This window comes from Lemur catta, chromosome 17 (assembly GCF_020740605.2).
Source record: "Lemur catta isolate mLemCat1 chromosome 17, mLemCat1.pri, whole genome shotgun sequence".
Lineage (NCBI taxonomy): Eukaryota > Metazoa > Chordata > Mammalia > Primates > Lemuridae > Lemur > Lemur catta.
In genome coordinates, this window is record NC_059144.1 from 41,186,830 (window position 1) to 41,212,391 (window position 25,562).

A 25,562-nucleotide genomic window follows, 5' to 3' on the forward strand; every position below is an offset into this window, starting at 1 on the left:
ACATTTTTTTCCTTTTAGAAGAAAATAAGGAAAGAATTTAGAGAGTTGGTGTCATATGGAAAATGACAGCAAAATCCTAGGAAGGGGTTTTGATCATTATTTAATCTAACACTTTTTTTGTTACAGAGGGGAAACTGAGGCCCAAAGAGGGGATATAATGTGCTTAGAATCACATGGCCAGGTTCTATTAGAATCAAGATTGGAGGCCAGGTAGAAAGTGCATAATCTGAATTTGATCATAAGGAAACATCAGACAAACCCAAAATGAACATTATTCTTTAAAAAAAGAATGGTGGGTGGAGGGAGAGTGCTCTAGTATTCTTCAAAAATGCCAACATCGTAAAAGACAAAGAAAGGCTATGAAAAGTTTCAGATTAAAGGATACTGAAGAGACATGACAACGAAGTGCAATTCTTGACCCTAAACTGGATCCTGTACTGAAGGAGAAAAAGAAACTTTAGGACATTATTGGATTAATTAACAAACCTGGAATACAGACGGTAGATTAATTAAAAGAATTTTAGCAATGTTAAAGATACCATGTTGATAGCTACGCCGTGTAAGATAATATCTCTATTCTTAGCACTTACACACTGAAGAGTTTAGTGGTAAGTGGCCACGATATACAGGGTGTCCCAAAAGTCACCGTACATAGGGAAAATGGGAAGTGGTAGCTAAATGTACGTTTATTTACAAAATATTCGTTACAAAATATTACCAAATTTTTCCTTTGTATGGAAAAATTTACCGTCTTACCCTCTGTGTCATAAATGCTTGCATAAGTCTTCAGGCAACTTTCAGGCTTATAAGGAAGTTTACCAATCTCAGTCCATAGTGGAGGTATCCTAACAAACTATGAATGCTTAGCATGTGCAAGAGCTTCTTCTTCTTTTTTTTTTTTTTGAGACCGAGTCTCACTCTGTTGCCCGGGCTAGAGTGAGTGCCGTGGCATCATCCTAGCTCACAGCAACCTCAAACTCCTGGATTCAAGCAATCCTCCTGCCTCAGCCTCCCAAGTAGCTGGGACTACAGGCATGCGCCACCATGCCCAGCTAATATTTTCTATATATATTTTTAACTGTCCATATAATTTCTTTCTATTTGTAGTAGAGACAGGGTCTCGCTCTTGCTCAGGCTGGTCTCGAACTCCTGAGCTCAAACAATCCACCCACCTCGGCCTCCCAGAGTGCTAGGATTACAGGCGTGAGCCACCGTGCCCAGCCAAGAGCTTCTTAATAGAATATTCAGAGAGTGAAGTGGGAGAGGTTGACCAGCTTTAGAAATAGATTAATTTCTGAAAAGAGATGGCCTTTTTTGTTCTGCCTCCTTACCTAGAGGTAGATTCATTAGGGTGATTTGGGCTGCAGGTACCTGCATACCAAGTCAAGAGGGCCTTAAATGACTAGAGCATTTATTGTCTCAGGTAACAATAAACTGATAGGTATGATGTTTCAGGGTTGGATATTTCAGCTTTTCAGTATTAGGATAATGGTCAGCTTCTCACAGATTCTTTGTGGTCTCAAAATGGCTGCTGCAGCTCCAGATGTCACATCCTAGCACCACAATATCCAAAGGCTAGAAGAGAAAGAAAAGAAGTTTGGTGGGAAAACTTTTCCTCTCTCTTTTATCATGGAGGAAAATCCTTCCCAGAAGCCCTCAGCAGACCTTCCTCAATGTCTCAATGGCCAGGACTGGGTCCCATGCTTACCCCAATACCAAGACAAAACAGTCTGTTTTATGACTTTGGTGGTTTTCCTGAGTGGACACCATAGATCCCTTTTGTGATCTGGACCAAAAAGCAACTTGAACCCCCCTAGGGTGCCAAGAAGCCCAGAGCCTCCAAACACAAGGGGGAGATTTATGGCCTAGACCAGGGATTCCACACTGGACACAGATTGTCTTTGTCTGCCCAACATTCGCTCCCCATATGTCTGTTCACAGCACCAGTATTTCTTTGGGGAGCTTCCGTTTTCTCGTTTCCAGACTGTGCATTCTGATGGGGCTGTGCCTATCCCTTGGCTCCACCAATAAGCCTGTGACCAGGCCCGGTCAATGAGAGCATTGCCTTCCTCCAGCGACAGTGAGCTGTTCAGAGGTGAGCCATGGCCTGGGTTCATCCCATCAGAGCGAATGCTGGGACTTCAGCAGCGTTTGTAGGAAATGATCCACGTTTCCACCACATTGTACCTGGCAGGGTGCAGGCCTGGACCGACTGGCCGCCATCTTGCTGTAGGTGGAGACTGAGCGCGGAGCCAACTCACTGGAGAGCAAAACTGAGCAGTGCGAGAGACTGTGCCTGCTAACCTCATTTGAGCTCCTGCGTCCAGCCAGCTCTGAAGCCAGAAAACTCTTCAGTCACTTACCCTTGTTCTTTTCTGTTGCTTAAGCTAACAAATCAGTTCTGTTACTTAACAATCAGTTTTGAATGGGTTTTCTATCATTTATAAATAAGTGAATCCTACATTTCTCAATACTTAAAAGGCAAATTCCCAGGTCTGGTCCCCAAAGATTGTGACTAAGACACCTGGGCTGGGGCCTGAGCCTCCACCTTTGGAACAAGCCTCTCCAGGACCCCTGTTGCAGGTGCTTCTGCCCACCATAGTCTGAGCCTCTCTGGCCCAGTCCTTGGGAAAGGAGGGCCTGTTAATTCTGCCTGGGGGTAAAAGAAACCCAGACCTTTCTATCGCAAAGCTCCAGCTACCTTCTTGGCAAACAGCAGGGGAAATAGTTTTCATTCTTCCCCAGTGACTCTGGAGTTGAGAAAATGAAGGGCAGTTGATTTCTCAAGCAGGTTATTCCACCACGTTAAACTTTCAGTAACTCCTCTTGCTCCACGGTGTTCAGGAAGAACACTCAAGCAAGAACCGCTTCACAGCCAAGCCCAGAGATTGCAAACCACGGTGGCTTCAGGGGCCCGGCAGGGGATGCAGATCTGTGAAATAACAGGGAGTGGTCTTGACTGTGGGGATCGGGAGAGTTCACACCTCACCCTAAGAAGTGAAATTAACAGTTATTTAAGACACCGCAGTGGAACGAGGGATGCACATAAATTTTCTCTTCTTTATCTCAGCACTGCTGTCCCCTGATGTGGCTTCATTCTCAGAGAATTGTGGGCCCCAAACCAACAACCTGACAGTTTAGAAACCACAGCAGAAAAGGTTCCTCTTTCTCAATAGTTCCAGCATAAATCCTGGAAGAAGCTGACATTGGCTTGGTTTGGGTTCACACGGCCCTCCCTGAACCATAATTGTACCTGAAGAGGTATGATGATTCAGTCCTGAGTCATGCGCCCATCCCCGCGGGTGTCAGTCCCACTTGACAACCTAAAATAAGTGACCGAGGCAAAGGTCTTGATCAATAAAGGCCAAAGTTTGAGGATACGCCCAGGAAAAACACAAACCACAGACAAATCCGCCACTATTTTTCTGAAGGGGAATTTGGGAACTTCAGTATTTAAAAGGGAAGGCTTACAGGGAAACAAAAGGAGAAGGAGGAGGTGAATGGTTACATTCTTGTGAGGCCCTGGATATCTACATTTTATATAAGATAAGGTGAATATTTGAGGAGAAAAAAGGAGTGAAGGAAGCATCAATTACGTAGGTGGAAGAATGTTTGATCTTGTCTTGTCTCTGTTCTGCACCTGGGAAGATGGACTCGTAGTCCACATTTACTAGCGTGGAGTGGAACAGACTTTAGTTTTAGGAGCTAGGCTCAGCCTGTAGAGCCAAGGTTACAATCTGCATGTCCTTGTTTATGGGAAGCCAGAGAATAATTTCCTTATAAATGATGGGAGTGGGCGGCAGTCCTTTGCAGGTGCCTGAAGCCTATGCCCTTTCCATGGGGGTCCGGCTAATGCAGAATGTTGGTACAGCTATTCATTTGGAAGGGGCTGTTGCATGACTCAGCCTCAAAGCTTGACCTTCCCCTTTGCGTAAGGAGCAGGGGTTAGGGTATTCCTGAGATCTTTATTTTCCTTCACACACTTTAACCATATAGACCAAGACTAGAGAATGGGCTCCCCCAGAAGCAACCCTGAGACCTTGAGGATGTGAGGTGCAACTGGATTCTTTGGGAGCCAGAAAGCATCATTAGGGGATCCAGGGAATGAGGCAGGGAAGAGAAGGCAGCCGAAACAGGACATGTGATAACAAAGTGACCACTGTGGACAGCTGGACCCAAATCCCATCAGGGAACTCTGGCAGCCAATGTAGAATATTCTTTTAGTCTGTCTTGTGCTGCTCTAACAGAATACCACAAACTGGGTAGTGTATAAACAATCGAACTTTATTTGGCTCACAGTTCTGGAGGCTGGGGAGTCCAAGAGCAGGGCACTGGCATCTGGTGAGGGCCTTTGTGCTGCACCATCCCATGGTGGAAGGTGGAAGGGCAGGAGAGGCCAGAGTGAGCAAGACCTCATGACCTAACCCCTTCCCAGTAGGACCCGCCTCCAACACTGTTACATTGGGGATTAAATTTCCAACACATGCTTTTGGGGGGCACATTCAAGCCAGAGCAAACATGGACCTCAGAGTTATCCCATCTTAGGGCTGAAGGAGCTGAGATATTTATCTACCAACTCCTGTCAGTCATCTGAGAGCTGCTCTAGGAGTAGTAATTGCATAGAACTTCCAGCATGTGAGAGCAAAATGGTCCCTGCTGGTCTTAGAAAGTCCTCAGACAAAGCAATGAAGCGTGGGCCAATATGCATCGACGGTTAGGACAATGGCCAGAGCACTGATAGCATTTGCTATATTGTCAAAAAAAAATTGGGGTGCTCTAATCAGAAGGCACTGATGTTGGGCAGACCAAACAGATGTTCGTCTAAGGAGCGAACTGGTTGGCTTACTCAGTGTCTGTGTCCATTAACAAGGTAGTGGCTGGGTAGCGCCCAGAGACCTGAGTTGAAATCTTGCTCGGCCATTTCTAGCTTCGTAACTTTGGGCTTGTACCTTGCCATCTCCAAGCTGTGGCTTCCTCATCTGTGAGATAGGGATCATAGTTCCCATCTGCCATGGGTGTTGTGAGAATTAAATGGACAAATGGTGTCGAGTACCTGGTACACAGCAGGTGCTCAGTAAATAAATAGTAGCAATTGTGGCAGACATTGCCAGTTACCACTCTCCCCCAGTCCATTGCATTCTTCTTCATGAGTAATAGAAACCCTGAGTTTAGCTGGGCATATGGCCACTTGGAATAAAGACTACATTTCTCTGCCTCCATTGACACTAGGTGTGACTATGTGACTACAGTCTAGCCAAATGGGATGTAAGTGGAGACAATGCACGTAACTTTTAGGATGTGTCCTAAGAGATGGTAGTGAGCCTTCTTCTAACTGTTGGCAGGAAGGTAAACATGATGGCAGGAACCAAGGCAGACATTTTGGGCCATGAGATGAATAAATCATGCTGAGAATAATGAGAAGGAAGGGGGCAAAAAAACATAGTGGTTTAAATAGTAACAATGTTTCCATCACTGCCATTTGGTTCAGAGCAGATATGAGATGGGAGACATGAATCTGATAGTCTTTCCATCAATCTCAGTTTACCTGAGCCTCTCATGGTGTGAGCCACATATATATAAATATTTTTTGGGTTTTTTTGAGACAGAGTTTCGCTCTGTTGCCCCTGGTAGGGTGCAGTGGCATCATTTGTAGCTTACTGCAGCCTCAAACTCCTGGGCTCAAGCGATCCTCCTGCCTGATCCTCCCTGAGTAGCTGGAACTACAGGCATGCGCCACGGCTCTGCCCAGCTAATTTTTCTATTTTTAGTGGAGACAGGGTATCTCTCTTGCTCAAGCTGGTCTTGACCTCTTGAGTTCAAGCGATCCTCCCACCTCGGCCTCCCAGAATGCTGGGAATACGAGCGTGAGCCACCATGCCCGGCTCACGTGTCTTAATATTGCCCTAATACAAGGCATTCTTCACCTGGAGCTCAACTAGCTTGGATGTGTCCACTGCTGCCAGTGGGGGTGAGGAGATTAGCAGTGTTTGTTCATATTGACAGACACCATGTATACAAACTCTGCTTTATCATAATTTCAGAATTTTTAAGGAGCATTTGGCCATACATGATTTTTACCTTATGTAACAAAGGTACACATTATCTACACATTAGATAGCATATTGATTAAGATATAGGCTTGGCTCTGGTATTAAAGATCCAAAATAACTGTTATTGAAAGACAAGAGTTTCTTGCTTGCTTGTGTAATAGTCTGAGTTAAGCAATTCAGGGCTAAGGTGTCACTTGGTCTCCTTCTGGCTAATTGCCGCGCTGTCTCTAACACACGACTTCCACCTTTGAAGTCAGAATGGCTGCCCCAGCTCCCACCATTCTAGCCTGCCAGAAAGCATGGGAAGGGCGTGCTCTGTCACTTTAAGGAAATGCTGTGGAAACTACACTTGTCACTTTTTCTTTTTTTTGAGACAGAGTCTCACTCTGTTGCCCAGGCTAGAGTGCCATGGCGTCAGCCTAGCTCACAGCAACCTCAAACTCCTGGGCTCAAGTAATCCTCCTGCCTCAGCCTCCAGAGTAGCTGGGACTACAGGCATGTGCCACCATGTCCAGCTAATTTTTTCTATTTTTAGTAGAGACGGAGTCTTGCTCTTGCTCAAGCTGGTCTTGAACTCCTAAGCTCAAGCAATTCCTCCTGCCTTGGCCTCCCAGAGTGCTAGGAGTACAGGTGTGAGCCACCACACCTGGCCCTACACCACTTTTGTTCACATCTCATAGGCCAGGACATAGTCAGAGGGCCATATTTATCGGCAAGGGGTGCTGGGAAATGTCGTCTTTGGCTGCCCAGCCAAAATTTTAGGGATTCTACTGCTTAAAGAAGGGGAAGAGACAAACACCTTCTCCTGGCAAGGCTTTATGTTTACATTCTGGAAGGAAAGCCTTCCCAGTGCACTTCCGCTTACACCACATTGGCCTCCACTGGCAAACCAAGTGTTTAGCGTCCTGGTCTCTCCAGCAGCAGACGGCAAGGGGAGGGTACTGGGATGGGCAGTTTGAGCAGGTGATCGAGTGTTCTGGTTTGCCTGGGACTAAGGGTCCTCTGGGGACACAGGATTTTCAGTGCTAAAATCAACCTACAGGATCTGCAGCCACACTCTGTGTGGCTTGAGACCCTAACTGCAGTTGGAGAAATGTACCCACCATATTGCCTCCTCCTCCTAACAACTTTCTCTTTCCCTTTGCCACTTCCTTTTTGAGTGAAAGGTGGCCAGGCCGTCTACCATGCCCTACGTCTGCTTGCACTTGCTGTTGGACCTCCTTGGTCCTCCACTCTGCCCTGACCTCTAGGAACCCCAGAGGTGCCAGAACCTCTGTCCAGCTCCCAGAACCCCCCACCCCCGCACCGGCTTGTTTCTGACCATCAGGGACCCTTGGAGTCCAGAACTTGTAGAGTTGGAAATGGGGAACCGGAGGCAAGTAGGCACTTGCTGGTTTCACTGAAACAGAGTCAGGACTCAAACCCCCAGCCCAAGGCTCTTCCCTCTGCACCCTCCAAATCCTTGGTGCCTGTTACTCAGCTAGACGGACCTTTCCCCAGCTCTGAGATGATGAGCTCCCTCTGAGAGGACTGTGGTCAGGAGAGGCACATAACGGGGCCTCAAGTATCTCTCTGCAAATCACTCCAGGGTCCCCTTCTGGCTCTCAAATGATCTCAGGGAATACTTGACCTGTCCCAACAGAATTCAGGGGTTTTTCCCCCTCAAACCTGATCCCCTACCACCCGCTTACAGGTAAGGGGTGGCTTTTAGACCCCAATAACAACATTTTGGTACAACAAGGGATTCTCAACGCCAGTTCTACTGACATTTTGGGCCAAATAATTCCTGGGCAGAATGGGGGTGGAGGTCATCCTGTACACTGTAGGGTGTCTAGTAGCATCCCTGACCTCCACCCACTAGATGCCAGGAGGACCCTCCTCCCCAGTTGTGACAATTTCTCCAGACATTGCCAAATGTCCCCAGGAGATAAAATCACTCCTGAACCACTGATATAGACAGTTGAGATTTTCTTAATATTATATAAAGTGTAGCCACAAGCAGCTTCTGAAAACATAGTCACTATCATTGAGCTGCACCCACCTTCTATGGAGAAACCTCAAACTTGCCACCCAAACGCAGCTTGGAATGAAGGCCCTGGCAACCCCTGCGAGCCAGTTGGCTTCTCCCAGTGGGTCATGCTCGGAGATTCTGGCACCACTGCCACTCTCTCCACCCCCTCTCATGGGAACAATGGTGCTTTCTCTGGCTCTGACCTTCTTCACACCCAGTGTTTAACTCTATTTTCCTCGATTGGGAAAGACCTTTATGTTGTTGGCAACTTTGTTTGTGCTAAGTCAATAGAAAGTGCTTCTTGGCCTCAAGCCTCCTTAGAGAACACGTACATTAACACAATGAACCCAGAGTTTCTCAGCCTTGGCACAATTGATACTTGGACCAGGTAGTTCTTTGTCGTGGGGGCTGTCCTGTGCATTGTAGCATGTTTAGCAGCAACCCTGGCCTCTGCCCACTCGATGCTAGGAGCAGCATCCCCCCAACTGTGACCAAAAATGTCTCCTGACATTGTCAAATATCCCCTGGGGGACAAAAATCACCCTTAGTTGAGAATCATTGTCAGCCCCAAGGTTAGTGATATTACCATTATTTTACAGATGAGTAAATTGCAGCTTATAGAAGTAGGATGACTTGTCCAAGTGTAAGGGGCAAAATCAGGGATTAGAATTTACCTCTGAAACCTGTGATTCCCCAGTTCACCAGCTGATGAGCTCTACTGGGACCCCATCCCAGACCCATCGCATCAGAACCTTTAGGAAAGGGGCCGGGGATCCTGTATTTCCTGCAAGATGGCTTTCCCGACGACCAGAGAGTCTCAATATTACACAGTCAACATCCTGTTTTTACAAGTTTTCTCACATGCACCGTCATCGTTTTAAAGTTAGCTTGCTTATTGAACTAACATAACAATTCATACATTTTCCAAATGGGATTATCTGGGTTAGCAAATTGAGTTATTAAGGCAACTGTCCTTCATTGAATGCCTATAAAAAGAACAAGGGTGTCCTCAAACTGAGAATTAAGCAAACCATATTTGTGTAAGAAATGTTGCTCTAACTCCTGCTATATGTTGGGCCTTTTAGACAGTTTATGTTTAAGTCCCATAGCAAACATTGGCGTTTAAGAACCACCCACATTTTAGAGAAGAAAATGAGGCACAAAGAGATTGTGATTTGCCCAAAGCCACATAGAAAATGAGAAGAAAAAATAAATAAATAAATAAATTTAAAAATAACAAAAAATAGGAAAGTAAGACACATAAATACACAGACAAAAAAAGAAAACAAGAAAAGAAAAAAAAAAAAAGAAACAAAAAGAAACCAAAAAAAAAAAGAAAGTGAGAAGAGGGCCGTCATGTACCTAGAACCATCTCTGACAAGTAGATGCTGTGGAGTTACTGTGGGTCAGATACACACACTCACACACGTGTGTGCATGCAGTTGGACACATAAACACTGTGTGTTTAGAGCTGGGGAGAGGCCCAAACTCCCCTTAGACATATGGTCGTCCAATGCCCCTCTCTAGTTGGGGGTCTGGAAGCAAAAAGGAAGGGGCGGGATGGGCATTGGACAGGCAACCACCAGAGTCTGCCATGTGCCCCATCTCATTTTGTAGATAGGAAAGTCCCCACAGCAAACTCATTGGCAGGACTAGACCTTGAGCCCGCTCTCTGGGCCGCAGTCTCCACACCACCTGTTACAACTGGGGACTGAGTGTCTGCCGAGGCTGTCTCCTAGGGAACAGCAACCAACCTCTGGCCACACAGGAGCCCCTTCTCTCCAACCACCCCTCCTCCCGGGGAGTCTACCCAGAACACACCAGCTTGAGTAACAGGAGGTGACTCTCTGGTCACCAGGGGACTTGCTGCCCATGCAAATCCCCATGAGTCATTCTCCAAGATTCCAGGGAAAAAGGACTCCCAGATAGGGGCCCATCCCAGAATGAAATAAAACCTTGGCCCAAGGCCCAGACTTTCAGAGAAACCAGCTGGCTCACTTGGAAATGGGGGTGGAGGTGAGGGTGGGGGCGGGTCACCTTGAGCTGAGGTCTCTCTGGACAGAACTGTTTTCTTTTTTTTTTTTTTTGAGACAGAGTCTCACTTTGTTGCCTGGGCTAGAGTGAGTGCCGTGGCGTCAGCCTTGCTCACAGCAACCTCAAACTCCTGGGCTTAAGCGATCCTCCTGCCTCAGCCTCCCAAGTAGCTGGGACTACAGGCATGCACCACCATGCCTGGCTAATTTTTTCTATATATACTTTTAGTTGTCCAGATAATTTATTTCTATTTTTAGTAGAGACGGGGGTCTCGCTCAGGCTGGTCTCGAACTCCTGACCTCGAGGGATCCACCCGCCTCGGCCTCCCAGAGGGCTAGAATTACAGGCGTGAGCCACTGCGCCCGGCCCAGAGCTGTTTTCTTATTTAATCATTCATTCATCAAGTCTTCATAGATGTGACATTTATTCATTCTTTCAGCAAGTATTTATTAGGAGGGGCAAGGTCACCCACTGTTATCTACACCTTTGAATTGCTTGCATTCATTATGACACAAGCCTGGGCTGCTTTTGTTTGTTTTATTAAGCTTTGCTTTTAATTAATTTTTAATAGCAAGTGATAAGTACACCATGTATGGGAGGTGACTCACACCATGATGCATGGCTGATAGCTTTACAGATGTTTTTCTGTGCATTTCCATGTAGACCCATAGAAAAGGTATAGAATTTTTTTATGTGTTTGCATGAATGCTGTCATGAATGAATTTGTAATTTCAAAAAGGGAATTAAAATTAAATTTATTGAGGTGCCATTATGTGCTAGGCCAGGTCATAGATACAGCAGGAAACAAGATACAACTGCTCTTAAGTCTCTCGGAAGATACAACCAACCAGAGAGATCATTATGATACAATCTAATAAGTGCCATGAAAGTGGAGGGAAATGGCACCCGCCCCAGCCCAGGGTGTCTGGGGGTCAGGGAGTATTAGTCAGGAGTATTTAGGTTGTAAGTGATAGAATATCAACCAAACTAGTTATATAAACAAAAAGGGGGAGGGTGATTAATTGGTTTATATATTGAGAAATCATGCGCTAAGACTGCCTTCAGTATTTGAGCCCACTGTATCCAGGGGCTCAAATACTGTCAAAAAATCTCCATCTCTTCTCTCTCATTTCTCTGTCTTTCTCTCCCTCTGTCTTTTAGCTCTGTTTTGGATTTACCTTTGACAGGTTTTCTCCACTTGGTGGCAAAGAAGGCAAAGATGGCCGGCAGGAAATCCAGGCTTGCTTTTTTTTTTGTAAGACAAGGTCTCACTCTGTTGTCTGGGCTAGATTGCTTTATTGCTTTACGCTTATACCTGGCAACCCCAGTGGAAAGGGAGCTTCTCTTTTCCCAATAATTCTTTTTAAAAAATTTTTTTAGACTAGCTCTGTGACCCGGCTAGAGTGCAGTGGTGTCATCATAGCTCACAGCAACCTCCAACTCCTGGGCTCAAGCGATCCTCCTGCTGCAGCCTCCCAAGTAGCTGGGACTACAGACATGTGCCACCGCACCAGGCTAATTTTCCTATTTTTTGTAGAGATGGGGTCTCGCTCAGGCTGGTCTTGAACCCCTGACCTCAAGCAATCCTCCTGCCTTGGCCTCCCAGAGTGCTAGGATTACAGATGTGAGCCACCATGACGGCCTCTTTCCCAATAATTCTAACAAAAGTCTCAGGGATGCGTCTTGTTGGTCTAGCTGGAATCACATGCTCATCCAGAGCCAATCACTGTGGCCAGGGGGCTGGAATATGCTGTTTGCTAGGTTCTCCTCTGAGCCATACTCAAATCCCATACGTAAGAGTAGGGGAGGGAATGGCTCCCCAAAGGGCAATTGAGAAACTGCTTTCTGATCCAGAGGACATAAAAGTCACACGGGCAAGACAGAAGATTCCCACTACAGAAAGCTTCCTGGAGAAGTTGACCTCTAAACTGAGAACTCAATGATGACACTGGACTTTGCCAGGTGACAAGGAGGAAATGTCCAGAAAGAGTGCTCTGGGCAAAGGGAACAGCATGCCCAAAGGTCGGGGGAACATATCTTCTTCCAGAAAATGCAAGTGATTTAGACTGATACTGTAGGAGAAGGAATAGGAAGTGATGAGGTCAGAGAGAAAGGCAGGAAGCCCGTTTTTGGGAATTGCGATTTCAAACAGCCCCCACCTTCCTGCCCCATCCCACTCCCGGGACCATGACTCAGTCATGAGGTTTTCACACTCTGTTGCTTCAAGCTTGGCAGAGTTTCTGTGTCATTCATCAGCAGATCATGTCACCCCACTGATCCATGCTTTGATTCCAGCATGTCAGCTGATCCTCGCAGATCGGACCACAAATCTTACAGAGTTTCATAAGGCAAAGGAATCTTAACTTGAAAGCAAGGGAGCATTAATAAATCTTAGACTGCCAGGTGCACAGCCCACAGATATTCTGGCAAGTTTTATTCAGTTGGAACCACATTATAACTAGGTCTAGCGCCACCATGTACTGGGTGTGTCCTGCTTCTAGCAGCTGAGTCTCATTTCATCCTCAGAGCAATCTTATTAGAGAAATGCTTTTGCTCTTCCTACTTCACAGATGAGAACTGAGGCCCCAGAACTTAAGAGACTTGCCTCAAATCTCACCTTCATGATTTCTTTTTAATCCTTACCACAGTGCACCCCTTTTTAAGATACGGGAGAACTGAGGCCCAGATAGTTGAAGCAACTTGCCCAAGACACAGCAAAAATAAGGGGGTGCTCATACACTGCTGGTGGGGATGCAAAGTGGTACAGCCACTTTGGAAAATTGCCTAGCAGTTCCTTACAAGGTTAAACATAGAGTTACCATATCACTCAGCAGTTCCACTCCTAGGTATATACCCAAGAATGGAAAACGTGTGTCCACTCAAAATTTTTACATGAAGATTCATTGCAATATTATTCATTATAGCGCAAAGTGGAAACAACCCAAATGTCCAACAACCAATAAATAGGTAAATAAAATGTGATAGATGAACACAGTGAAGTCTCATTCAACAATACAGAGGAATGGTGGGACACAAATCACTGTGTGGTAATCACACGACCCCATCAGACTGAGGGTTCCCTCTTTGACCCTTGGCACCTGACAGAAGGCCTGGCCTAGCAGAGGTGGATCCAGGGTTATAGGTTCTGAAGTTCATGCAATTTTCAAAAAAGAATACTAAACTATAAATGTGAAATAGTTAAGAAAGTATTTACTGGCAAAGAAAAAATCAGTCAGGACCCTTTCTTCTGAGATCTCTTTAAGCAATTTAAGAAAGACTAACACAAAGGCTGCCCCTCCCTCACCCAGAACACTCTAGAGCTCCCAACACTGGTAAATCATGGCAAATCTGCCTTTGGGCCCAATAAAGAATCTAAATAAATGTCTGTTGAATGACTAACATTATGTAGCTACACCTCAGATTATTCTTTACAATGAACAATCTGTGCCCACAAAGCTAACAGCCAGATGCTTAGTTTTTTGTTTGTTTTCTTTAAACAACGAAGACAGTTTTAAGAAATCTCCTCTCCTTAAAAGCGAAGGGATCCTGCCCGACTGAGTTCTGGGGCTCTCAAGTGGACTGACCTGGATTAATTTTCGGCTCTGGGTTCTGACTGGGGTGAATCACGGCCCTTCTCTAAGCCTCAGTTGCCTCCTCCATGCAATGGGCAGAGCTGAGAGGAATAAACGAGAATCATCTCAAGCATTAACGGGCGTAGCCCAGTGTCTATGTGTTTAATAAATAAACATTTATTTTCCATTTTTTACTTGTTTATTTAAGTCATACTTTCAAAAATAAATACAAAAGGGTGTCAAACAGCACCTCACGCTACAAAGAAAAAAAAGAATAAAAAAGAAAGGAAAACAAAAAGTACAAACAGGGGAAAAATGAATCTCCCTTCCTTGTCTGTTCTCACCCACAATTAGAAGTTTTGAAACAGTTTCAAATTTATAGAAATGTTGCAAGAATAATTCCAAGAAATCCAGTATACTCTTTGCCCCAAATCACCTATTTTTAATATTTTGCCATGTGTATTTTATTATCCTTTCTTTCTTCATGTGGATATATTTATTACTATTAATATTTATTTTTCTGAACCATTTGAGAATAAGTTACATACATCCTGTTCCATTGACCCCTTAATTTTAATATTTCAGCATATGTTTCCTAAGAACAGGATATTATTTTCTGTAACCACAGCACTGTTATCAAATTCAGGAAATTTACCTTGATACCATTCTTTAATCTACCATCCCCCAGCTTTGTCAGCTGTGGCAATACTGTCCTTTACAGCACTTCCCCCTTCTAGTACAGGAGCTAGTTCAGGTCCATGATTTGCATTTTGTTATTACGTTTCTTTAGTTTTCTTTACTCTGGAATGATTCCTCAACTTTTCTTTGTCTTTTATGACCTTGACATTTTTGGAAGAATGCAGGCCAGTTATTTCACAGAATGTTCCTCATTTGAGGTTTGTTTAACAAATTACCCCCTAAATTCCTGTAGGATAGGAATTTAAGAAGGACATAGGAGGGAAAGCATCTCTCTGCTCTGAGATATCTGGGGCCTCAGCTGGAAAACTCAAAGGCTAGAGGCTGGAATTACCTGAAGGCTCATTTTTTTTACTCATCTGTCTGGCAGCTGATGCTGGCTGCTGGCTGGGGCTTAACTGGGGCTGTTGGTCTGAGTACCTACACATGGCCTCTCCATGTGTCTTCAGCTTCCTGACAATATGGCAGCTAGAATGGAAGGGCAAGTGACCCAGTTAGAGAGAGAGAATGGAGGACACCATATTGCCTTCATGACATAGCCTTGGAGGTATGCAGTGGCACTTCGACTGCATTCTATCAGCTGAGGATATTACAATGTTCTGCTCAGGTTCAAGGGCAGGGAATGTGGACCCCACCTCTTAATGAGGCATGGCAATGGCACATTGTAAGAAGAACATTTGGGATGGGGTACACATTGGTTTGGCCATTTTTGGAAAATACTACCTGCCCAGTTTGATTCAGGTTCTGTGTCCCTGGCTGAAATTTGACTTAAGTGATGTTGTCTCCTCAGGGTATCACAATTGGAGAGGCGTGAGGTCCATCTGCCCCTAATTGATGATGTAGATTTTGATCTGCTGATGAAAGTAAAGTTCTCCCTGAAACTAATAAGTAATTCATGCATGAGGGAGGGGTGAAGATGAAGACCATTTAAATATTTTGTTTCTCATCAAATTTCTCCCCTTAGATTTAGCATCTATTGATGAATTTTGCCAGAAGCAATCTTTTTTTTTTTTTTTTTGAGACAGAGTCTCGCTCTGTTGCCCGGGCTAGAGTGAGTGCCGTGGCATCAGCCTAGCTCACAGCAACCTCAAACTCCTGGGCTCAAGCGATCCTCCTGCCTCAGCCTCCCAAGTAGCTGGGACTACAGGCATGCGCCACCATACCTGGCTAATTTTTTCTGTATATATTTTTAGCTGTCCAGATAATTTCTTTCTATTTTTAGTAGAGATGGGGTCTCGCTCTTGCTCAGGCTGGTCTCGAACACCTGAGCTCAAACAATCCGCCCGCCTCAGCCTCCCAGAGTGCTAGGATTACAGGCGTGAGCCACCATGCCCAGCCCTGCCAGAAGCAATCTTTACAATAGTTATAAAATATTACATATATTTTAATTCACATAAATGTAAACATTTCTGCACCTTGGATTTGTTAATTGGTTTGTTTTGTTTTGTCTTCCTGTAACAATTTATCTTGGAGGACATTCCACCCTAGTACAATCTTTTTTCAGGAGTGGCTATTATTTTATTGATGGTGAGTCAATGTTATTTTAATGATAGCTGCTCCTTCTTAGTCTTCCCTCACAAATTTGAGGAATGGCACACTTCGTCGTCTTCAAGTCTTTGCTTAAATGTCACTTTCTCTGGGATTCCTTTCCTGAACACTCTATTAAAAATTACAAACCCAGCCCAGACACGGTTGTTCACACCTGTAATCCTAGCACTTTGGGAGGCCAAGGTGGGAGGATCACTTAAGGTCAGGAGTTTGAGACCAGCCTGAGCAAGAGTGAGACCCCATCTCTACTAAAAAACAGAAATAATTAGCCAGGAACTACTAAAAATAGAAAAAATCAGCCAGGCATGGTGGTGCTCTCCTGTAGTCCCAGCTACTTGGGAGGCTGAGGCAGGAAGATCGCTTGAGGTGAGGAGTGTGAGGTTGCTGTGAGCTAGGCTGACGCTACTGCACTCTAGCCCAGGCAACGTAGTGAGACTCTGTCTCAAAAAAAAAAAAAAAATTGCAATCCCCCAAACATATCTTGCACTCCCTATCTCTGTCTCTGCTTAATTTTTCTCCATAGCGCTCATACCATCTAACACACCATGTATTTACTTGTTTGTTTATTGTCTATCTCCCTCCACTAATAAGTCAGCTCCAGCAGAAAAGGGACCATGTCTGTTTTCTACACAGATGCATTTCCAGCACCTAGCATAGTGCCTGGTAGATACTCAATAAATACTGATAGCATGAATGAATGAATGAAGTGTCTTTGTCCCACCCATGAGCCCTGCCTAGAGCCATGTACAGATTAGGTGCCCAAAAAGTGTTTGAATTCATGCATAAAAGAATGAACAGCACCAACCCCACTTGTGAGTTCAACCTGAGGTTGATCTGAAGCTGCTGCTCAAGGTTACTTATTGAAATTTCCCTTTCTAAACAAATCTCTCCCACAGTCCCAGAGCTGATAGCGCGGACAGTCAGGCTGGCTGGCACCAGACTGGACCTGGATGTGGGCGATCAGGCCACATCACAGGGGGGAGGGGAACTCTGTGGCCAGAGGCTCCGGGGCAGGCACCAAGTGGAGCATTTGGAAGGAAGCTGACGCCTGTACCTTGAGCTGAAACAGAAACTGCGGTGGATGGCAGGGAAGGATGCCCCCACCTGTGCCCCTCAGCCCCTGGGCCACTGCCGGCTTCCAACAGACCATAGAGACTTTGCGGGGGCCACTTTTTGATTGAAGTGTAACAAAAAAAGTGCACACATTAGGAAACTGCACACATAGTGACAGCTCAGTAAATTTTCACATAGGCAACCCAGTAGGGTGACCAGCCCCTAGATCAAGGAACAGGACGTTCCCAATGCCCGGAAGCTTCCTTCCCGTCTTTGCCATCCTCAGTGCTAACCATAATCCTGAATCTAGCACTCATGATTGTTTTTGCCTGTTTTTGAACTTTGTGTAATGGCATCATATAACACTAATTCCTTTGTGTATGACTTCTTTGCTACAGACTTCTTATGTTTGCAGCAACAGCCTTTTGACCCTGCCTCTTTCTCCATGAGCTCAATGAGGGAAGGGAACTTACTAATAACTTACTTTGCTTGACTGGTTTCAAGGTGCCACCCATTCCTTCACAGCTCAACCACCCAGTGGACTGGAACTGTTACTGCTTCCATTTCACAGAGGAAGGGACTGAGGCACTGAGAGTTTAAATAATTTGCCCAGCCTGGAAGTGAAGGTGTGCATTTGAACCCAGATCTGTCTGATCGCCAAGTTCATATTCTTGCCAACCGTACACTCATTGTCAATAAAATGACCATATATTGAGCAACCTCTTTGGACTGGGCACTGTACCTGAGCTTTATGTCCATTGCCTTGTTTGATTTTCCCAGGCCCTGATGAGTAATATACCATACGCCTGCTTAACAAATGATGAAAGGAGGATTCAGAGAGGTTACATAACTTATCCAAGGTCACACAGCCTAAGAAGGCATGAAAGAAAGATTTAAACTCTATTGTATTGATTCCAAAGTCCAGTACAGGATGATATCAGTACCCAGAATTTATGCACATCTTTCAAATATATTAGAATACCTACTGAGTTTTCAAAAAAGAGACAGCAATAATAGCAGTCTCCTTTTGTAGAGCTTCTCTTGGTCAGAAGCTTTGGGCAAAGATTGCAAATGATCTCCTAATATCTGTTCTTGCATCCTCTCTCCTAGTAAGAGTACACTTGATTTTTACCTTGGCTTCCTATGGCTTTACTCCATATCCCAGCCTTTCTTGCAGCTAGGTGTGGCCACATGACTAAATTACAGCCAGTGGAGAACTCTTCCCCCACAGACCCACATGACCCATGTCAACCCCTGCATCATACCAATTTTGTTTTTAAGAGATGGGGTCTTGCTATGTTGCCCAGGCTGGCCTTGAACTCCTGGGCTCTAGCAATCCTCCCACCTCAGCCTCCCAAAGAGCTGGGACTACAGGCACACCACTGCATCTGGTGTACACATTTTTTTTTTAACCTCTCGGTTTCTCTGGTTGAGAAATGGGGGTTTAAATATTTATTTAACAAAAGCAGGAAGTTGTGTGTTAGAGTCACCTGGGGCAGCAGTCCCCAACCTTTTCAGCACCAGGGACTGGTTTCATGGAAGACAGTTTTTCCACAGCCGGGGTTGGGGGTGGGAGGCAGAGCTCAGGCGGTGATGTGAGTGATGGGGAGCGGCTGTAAATACAGATGAAGCTTTGCTCACTCACCTGCTGCTCACCTGCCTAACAGGCCACAGACCTGTACCAGTCTGTGGCCTGGGGTTGGGGACCGCAGTCCTATGGCATAGATTGGGAGAAGCAGCTAGGACGGGAGGGACACTAAAGGGTTTGTGTGGATAAACAGACTCCGTTTGTTGGGAGACCGCTGGCTCCTGGCGCTGGGTTGCTGCTGTCTAACTGAATGGCCTGGGGCCAGGCCCTTTCCCTAGCTGGGGTGCTGGTTCCTCATCTCCACGTGGGGGGTTTGGATTACATCTCTCCTCCTGGCTTTGTCTACTCAGTTTCAATTCCCCCATCCTCTCATAACAGCACCCTGATTTCCCTGGGAGCCTCCTTCTTTACTCCCTGTCCATATCAGGCAGGTGGGGCTAACTCCTTCCTTGGCTCAAGGGAACATGCCCCACAATGGCCAATCAGCACACCTCCTCCCTCTGCCCACAGGGATTGGTTCACAAATGGGCATGTGCCCCAAGCGGACCAACAAGTCAGCCCTCCGGCTTTTGCTGGAATTATTGGGAAAGCATTGTCTTCTTTCTGCTGTGCTAGTGCCAGGCCAGTGTGATGAGGGCCTGAAGCTCAAAGGTGGCCACTACTGGGAGAATGAGAGACTGAGCCCTGATAATTTATGAGCCCCTGAATCTAGCCATACCTGAAGCCACCCACATATCTCTGAACATGGTATTCTCTATGAGCCAATATGGTTTCTGTCTTGGCTTAATTTGCTATAGCAGATGATGTCACTCCTCTGCCCATATCCCCTTGGCACTCATCCTTCTGCTGCACAATGACCTGATGACTTCCAATTCCCAGCACCTGGGGACTTTGCCCCCATAAACACTCAGCACATGCAGGCTGAGAACGCTGGGGTGTTCACTCTCCCCTACAAGCAGCCTTTAGCCAACGATTGCCAGGAGCTCGGCGATAAATGCCCTTTGCCCGGACAATTCTGAGGTGTGTTATACTCTGCGTCCCAGAGTGATAACCTGCTCAGCTATCTAGAAACCTTCTATTGGCTGTTTTTCCTTCTCTGTCTCACTTCTCACTCCCTCACCAGGGCTTCCTGGGATCATTTCCCAAATAAACTGTCTGCACGCAAATCCTTCTCTGGGATCTGCTTCTGCAGGAACTCAACCTAAGCAATTCCTAAGATCAGTTTTCCATCATGTTTTCCATCCACCTAAAATGGCAGACACATAGTTCAAGCATTCTTTAAAATATTTGCCTTATAACTATTTTTTTCCTACCTGCTTTTCAGCTGAAAATTAGTGCATGCACTGTGTGAGGTGACTTATTTGTGTGCACAGCAGAAAGGGGCCCAATAAGAGAAAAGCCCCAGAATGTCCCTGGGGTAGCTCAGTGGTCCACCCTGGCCGCTTCCTCTTTCTCACCCACCAATCTTTCTCAAGCCCATTCACTCTGAGGCTCTGGACAGCTCTCCCGCCCGCCCCAGGAGATAACCCCAGTTCCTTCCATAAGGCCTCAGCCATCTGTCCTGTCAGTGGTAAGGACATTTCACGTCTCTTCCTGTCCCTGACCTCTGAAAGAACCCTACCAACCCAGGGCCTGTGATGTAGACTTAGACCAAGGTGTTCCCTCTTGGGGATAAAATCACTGGGAACAGAGAGGTTCCTAAGAGGTCACTATTCACTTATTCAACAAATATTTATTGAGTGCCTGGGCAAGGCATTCTAAATTGCAAACAACAGAATCAACTAGAGGCAGCGGAAGCAAGAAGGAATTTATTAAAGGTATGAGGTAGTACCCTAGATGTTAAACCACCACAAACAGTGCAGCCAGGAGCAGCAGAGCCAGGAGGAACACCCACCTTCGCTGCTGAACTGTTGCAACAGAAACATCACTGCTGCTGCTGCCACCTCTGCTCAGGACCTAGGAAGCTAGAAACTGGCTGCCAGAACTCCCCTACCATTCCCCCAAAAGGACCAGATACCTCTACCACTGTGCTTGCCAGAAGATTCTACCTCTGGCATCTCACTTCTTGCTTCTGCCTCCAAGGCTTGCAGGGGAGCCTGGGGCCCATGAGGTGCTCCTGCTGCAAGGAAGTGTGGAAAATGTAGTTCCTCTCTTTCTGGGCTTCGTAGTACAGGAAGTCATACTACAGGGGATCAGCATAGGTGTTCCACGAGCCAGTCTGTAATGCCTGCGACAGGCTCACAATAAGGATAAAGTCAAAAAAGTCCCCCGCTCTCCAAGAGCTCACAGTTGAGATAGGGAGACCAACACCAAAGGAGTAACTCCAGGAGGGATAACATTACTTAAGGGAAATTTGACACAGTTCTGAGAACATGGACCAGGAAGACTCAACGCATTCTAACAGGACCTCCTGAAAGAGGTGCCATTGTACGTGAGTCAGGAAGATGTTTAGAGGCTGACCAGGCAAAAGAAAAGCAAGAGGGAACAGCACTTCAGGCAAGGGGAACTATCATATGCAAAGGCTCCACGGCAGAGAAGCTCAGAGGCGTGGGAAGAACTGAGAGAAGGCCAGATGACTGGAGAACAGAGAACAAGTGGAAGAGAGGGAAGGAAGTGGGGGGGCAGGGAACAGACCATGACCTTGTAGTCCACGTTGAGGAGTGCAGACTGTCTCCTAAGGGCAATGGTGAGCTACTGAAGGCTTATGAGCAGGGCAGTGACATACAACCAACTGCTAATATTTGCTGACCACTTATTCAGTGCCAGATCTTTTTCTAAGCTATTGACATGTATCATTTAGTATATATTTGCAACAATCCTATAAGTAATGTTCTACAGACCATGAGAAAATTACTCAGCCGCTCTGTGCCTCAGTTTCCTCATATGCACAATGGAAGTGATAATAGAACCCACCACAAAGAGTTAGTCTGAAGATCTCAGTGAGTGCTTGGCACGTGGGCCATGCTGTGTGTGTGTGTGTGTTAGCTTTTACAACTATTTTTCCCATCTTACAGATGAAAAAGCTGAAGCCCAGAGAGATGAATCAACTTACCTGAGATCACACAGCTAATAAGGTACAGAATAGACAGGACAGCGTGGCAAGGGTAGAAGGGCCGGTGAGCATGGAGAAGCCACATCTTTGTGCCAGGAGCAGTGGGAACGAGGACCAGCCATTGGGACCCACATGGCCAGCCTGTGCTCTGATTGGTCAGTGCCTGGGTCATGCCAGTTAAATATTTCAATATCACCCCTGATATTACCACATAGGTGACATTGTTTTGTGGTTTTAATATTTACATAAATGGCATCACACTAAATGCTTACTTCTGCAAGTTCCTTTTCTCACTCCACATTATATATTTAAGATCTATTTAGATTGAGTCCATTCTTTTCAATTGCTCACTAGTATTCCATTATGGGAATATATCATGGTTTACTTGCCCATTCTGCTGCCAATGCCTATTCAGTCCCTTCCACTTTGGGCCCATTATAAGCAACGCTGCCACACCCAACTTTATACACGTTAGAGCCTCTCTAGGGCGGATGCCTGGCAGTGGGATCACTGGTCACAGGGTTCATGCATTTCAATTGCCAAGTGACAGTGCCTGAGAATTCTTGTTTCCCCACTTCCTCTCCGATAAGAATAATGTCACCACGCCCTATAACACTTACTATGTGCCTTTCTATCAGACATGAAATAACTCATTTAACGTCCCAGGAAACTTTGAGGCAGGGAGCATCATCATCCCCACTGGACAGACGGAGAAATGAAGGCACAGAGAGGTGACATAACTAGCCCAAGGTCACCAGCTAGGAGTGGCAGCGCACAGCATGCACCCAGAGAGGCTGGCTGCACAGCCTACGCTGCTAATCACTCTTCTGTACTTTGGTATTTTCTGGTTTTCAAACTGCTGCCAGCCCACGGCCGTGCAATGTCTCTAAGTGTCTTCGCTTGCGTAGCCTGCTCAGGAGGGACCTCGAGCCTCTTTCCATCCATTTGTTGGCCAAGCAGGTGTCCTCTTCAGGAAAATGCCTCTTTGTAGCTTTGGCTGCCCCTGAATTTCTAATCTTCAAAGCAAATGCTCTTGAAGGCCAGGACTTGGGGCAGGGCCTGGCACAGAGTAGGCACCTGTTGAAAACAGGCCAGACTGACTGGCAGCGTCTCTCCCGGCTGTCACCCTCCCTTCCTGCCGGAAGTCTGATGCCAATGAATAAACCTGCCTACCTCACTGGTCCACACCCGCGCTGGGCACAACAGCAGCTCCCTGGCCCCAGACTCATTTCCTCCTCTGTGACCTGACCTCATCTCCTTCGACCCTCCCCCTCCCTTGTTTCTCTGTCCCTTCAGTTGGCCAAGTTCATTCCCACTGCAGGGCTTTTGCACATAGTGTTCCCTCTGCCTGGAACACTCTCCCCACGGTGGCTCCAACTCATTTATCGGGTCTCAGCTCAAATGCCACCTCCTCAGAGAGGCTTTCCTGATCACCCTGTTTAGAGGAAACACAGACCTGAAGAGATTGAGCATAATTGCTAAAAATTGTGCAGCTGGAGTATTGGTGAGATTTTTTTGAACTACGTTATCTTATTATGTGCCTATATTTCCAATATTTTCTAAAATCATGATTCCGTGTGTGATTTTTTTTTAAAGTCAAATTTAAAATTCGTGAAGAACAAACCCTGAGGAAGGACAAATGAGTTTTAGGGGCTCTGTTTCCCAATCCTCTGGGGTCAGAATCGGATCTTAGCATTTTGGGACCTCTAGGATTTCCTTACACCCCACTCCCACGTCTTCCCCTTGCATCCGATGACCGTCCACTCCTGGCTCTGAATCAGAAGCCCGAAAGCAAAACCCAGGATCCACAAGGCCTCTCTGCTAACCCGCCTCCCCTCCCCTACAGATGCTTCTCATCTGCAAAACCGGGCTAATAAAAGACTTCACAGGGATTTAGCATCAAGGGGCTTAAGAACATTTGGCGGAAGGAAGGGCGATTGCTGTGTGGGAACCGTACTGTGTGGTGAGTTTGGAGTCACATAAACTCTAGATCAAAGCCTGGCTCGCTGTGTGACCTCAGGCAACTCACTTAATCTCTCTGAGCCTCAGCCTCCCTGTTTGTGAAATAAGGATAATAAAAATACCTACTGAGTCCTTAGAAGGGACGTTTGTAGGACTGGACAGTGGCAGATCCAGCAGCCCAGTGACATCATCAGGGACCCAGGTTCTTTCCCCCTCTCTGCCCACAGTGTTTGTTTCGTCCTCAGGCTGATGGAATCCTCGTGATCACAGGGTGACTGCCAGGAGCCATCAGGGCCACCGGCATTCTCTTTCATGTCCAGTGGGAAAACAAATTCATTTCCAGCCTGTCTCCTGGAAGAGTGTGGAAGAACTTTCCCAATGCTTCTGGCAAACTTCTCCCCACATCTCATTGGCCGAAGATGGGTCTCCTGCCTGTTCCCAAACCAGTCTCTGGCAAGGGTATGCAAGTCCCATGATTGGCTTAGACTGACTGGGCCTGAGGCCTGTGGCTGGGCTGAACCGAATGTCGAGGAGTCGACTATTGTCCACCCCATCTGCCTCACAGGGCCACTGGGGGCATGAGACGAGCTCATGCTTGCAAACTCAGCTGATAGCAGTTCTTATTACTATTAATGTTACAGGTTGAGCATCCTTTTTCTGAAATGCTTGGGACCAGAAGTGTTTCAAATCTCAGATTTTTTCAGATTTTGGAATATTTGCATTCTACTTACTGCCTGAGCATCTCTAATCTGAAAATCCAAAATCTGAAATGTTCCAAATGATCATTTCCTTTAAACATCATGTTGGCACTCAAAACGCTTTGGATTTTGGAGCATTTTGGATTTCAGATTTTCAGATTAGGAATATTCAACCGTATTATTATGATTATCATCACTACCAACATCACCATCATCATTTGGAGGCTTTGGCATCAGACAGACTCCAATCGAATGCCAGTTTCTCTACCTCTTAGCTGTGTGGCCTTATGAACGTTGCTGAGCTTCAATGCTACTCTAAAATGGCAATAAGTGGTCCTATCCCATATCATTATTGTGTGGCAATAATTAGTGCTCAGTATGTGCTGATAGCGCATGTTTTTGGCCTTCCCAGTAGGAATTTGGGTGGCCTCTATCCACCCTCAGCAGATATGGTTCAGGTGAGAGACCTCCCTTCTGGTTCTAGGAGTGGACACATCATCCTTGCTTGGGTTCCTGCATCCCTCGGGCCAATCTGACTGGTTCAGGGAGAGCAAGTGTGATCCAAACTGGACCAATGACAGGCAGCTCCAGAACCTTGCCAGGGAAAGGGGTTCTCTCTTTTCTCTAGAATTGCTGAGTTGGAAAAATGAAAGCTGGGAACTGCTGGAAACCATCATGGTCACCTCCTGAAGAGACCCAAGAGGAGGGAAAGCAGAGATGAGAGATGGGGAGAGGTGAGACCTGTTGATACCGTTGAACTCCTGGATCCAGCCATACCTGAGCCAGACATACCACTGGGCTTTTCCTCGTGTGAGCCGATAAATTCCCCTTTTTGGGAATACAACCTCCACCTCAAAGCTAGTTTGAGGGCTAGTTTGAGGTGGAGGTTCTGTTATTCACAATGACGTGCACAAAGTCCAGCCCAGCCCAGCAGAGGTGAGGAACTAGAAAAGGAGGTCACCCTCTGAGGGCAGGATGGTGCCTAAGTCAGCTTGTTATCCCAACAGTTTTGCCCAAGCCAATGCACAGAATGATACTCCAGAAGCTTTGGGAGTTAAAAGCACAGTCTAGCGAGTATCCCTCCAGATTTCTTCTCTGTGATTATAATAAACAGACATATACACGCACAGAAGGATATTTTTAGAAAAATGGAACCATGCTCCCCATTTTCAGTTCAAACATCACCTCCTCAGAGAGGCCTTCCGCGACCACCCATCTGGAGTACCTCTGCCCGTGTCATGCGCTCTCGCACCCTGGCATTTTTCACTACCTACGTTAACCCACTGGGTTTTCTCGTG

At 46.2% G+C, this 25,562-nt stretch overlaps 1 long non-coding RNA gene across 2 annotated transcripts; it reads right to left on the reverse strand.

Moving 5' to 3' along the window:
- LOC123622707 lies at positions 1 to 21,739 on the reverse strand. 2 transcript variants are annotated; one of them, XR_006729611.1, is made up of 4 exons: positions 21,605 to 21,739; positions 1,332 to 1,575; positions 386 to 432; positions 1 to 226 (listed from the first exon to the last, which is right to left on the reverse strand). It is a non-coding gene; the product is annotated as an uncharacterized LOC123622707 (long non-coding RNA). The 2 variants fall into 2 exon arrangements; XR_006729610.1 differs by having other exon boundaries at positions 386 to 437.
- Between the last annotated feature and the right edge of the window lie 3,823 nt (positions 21,740 to 25,562).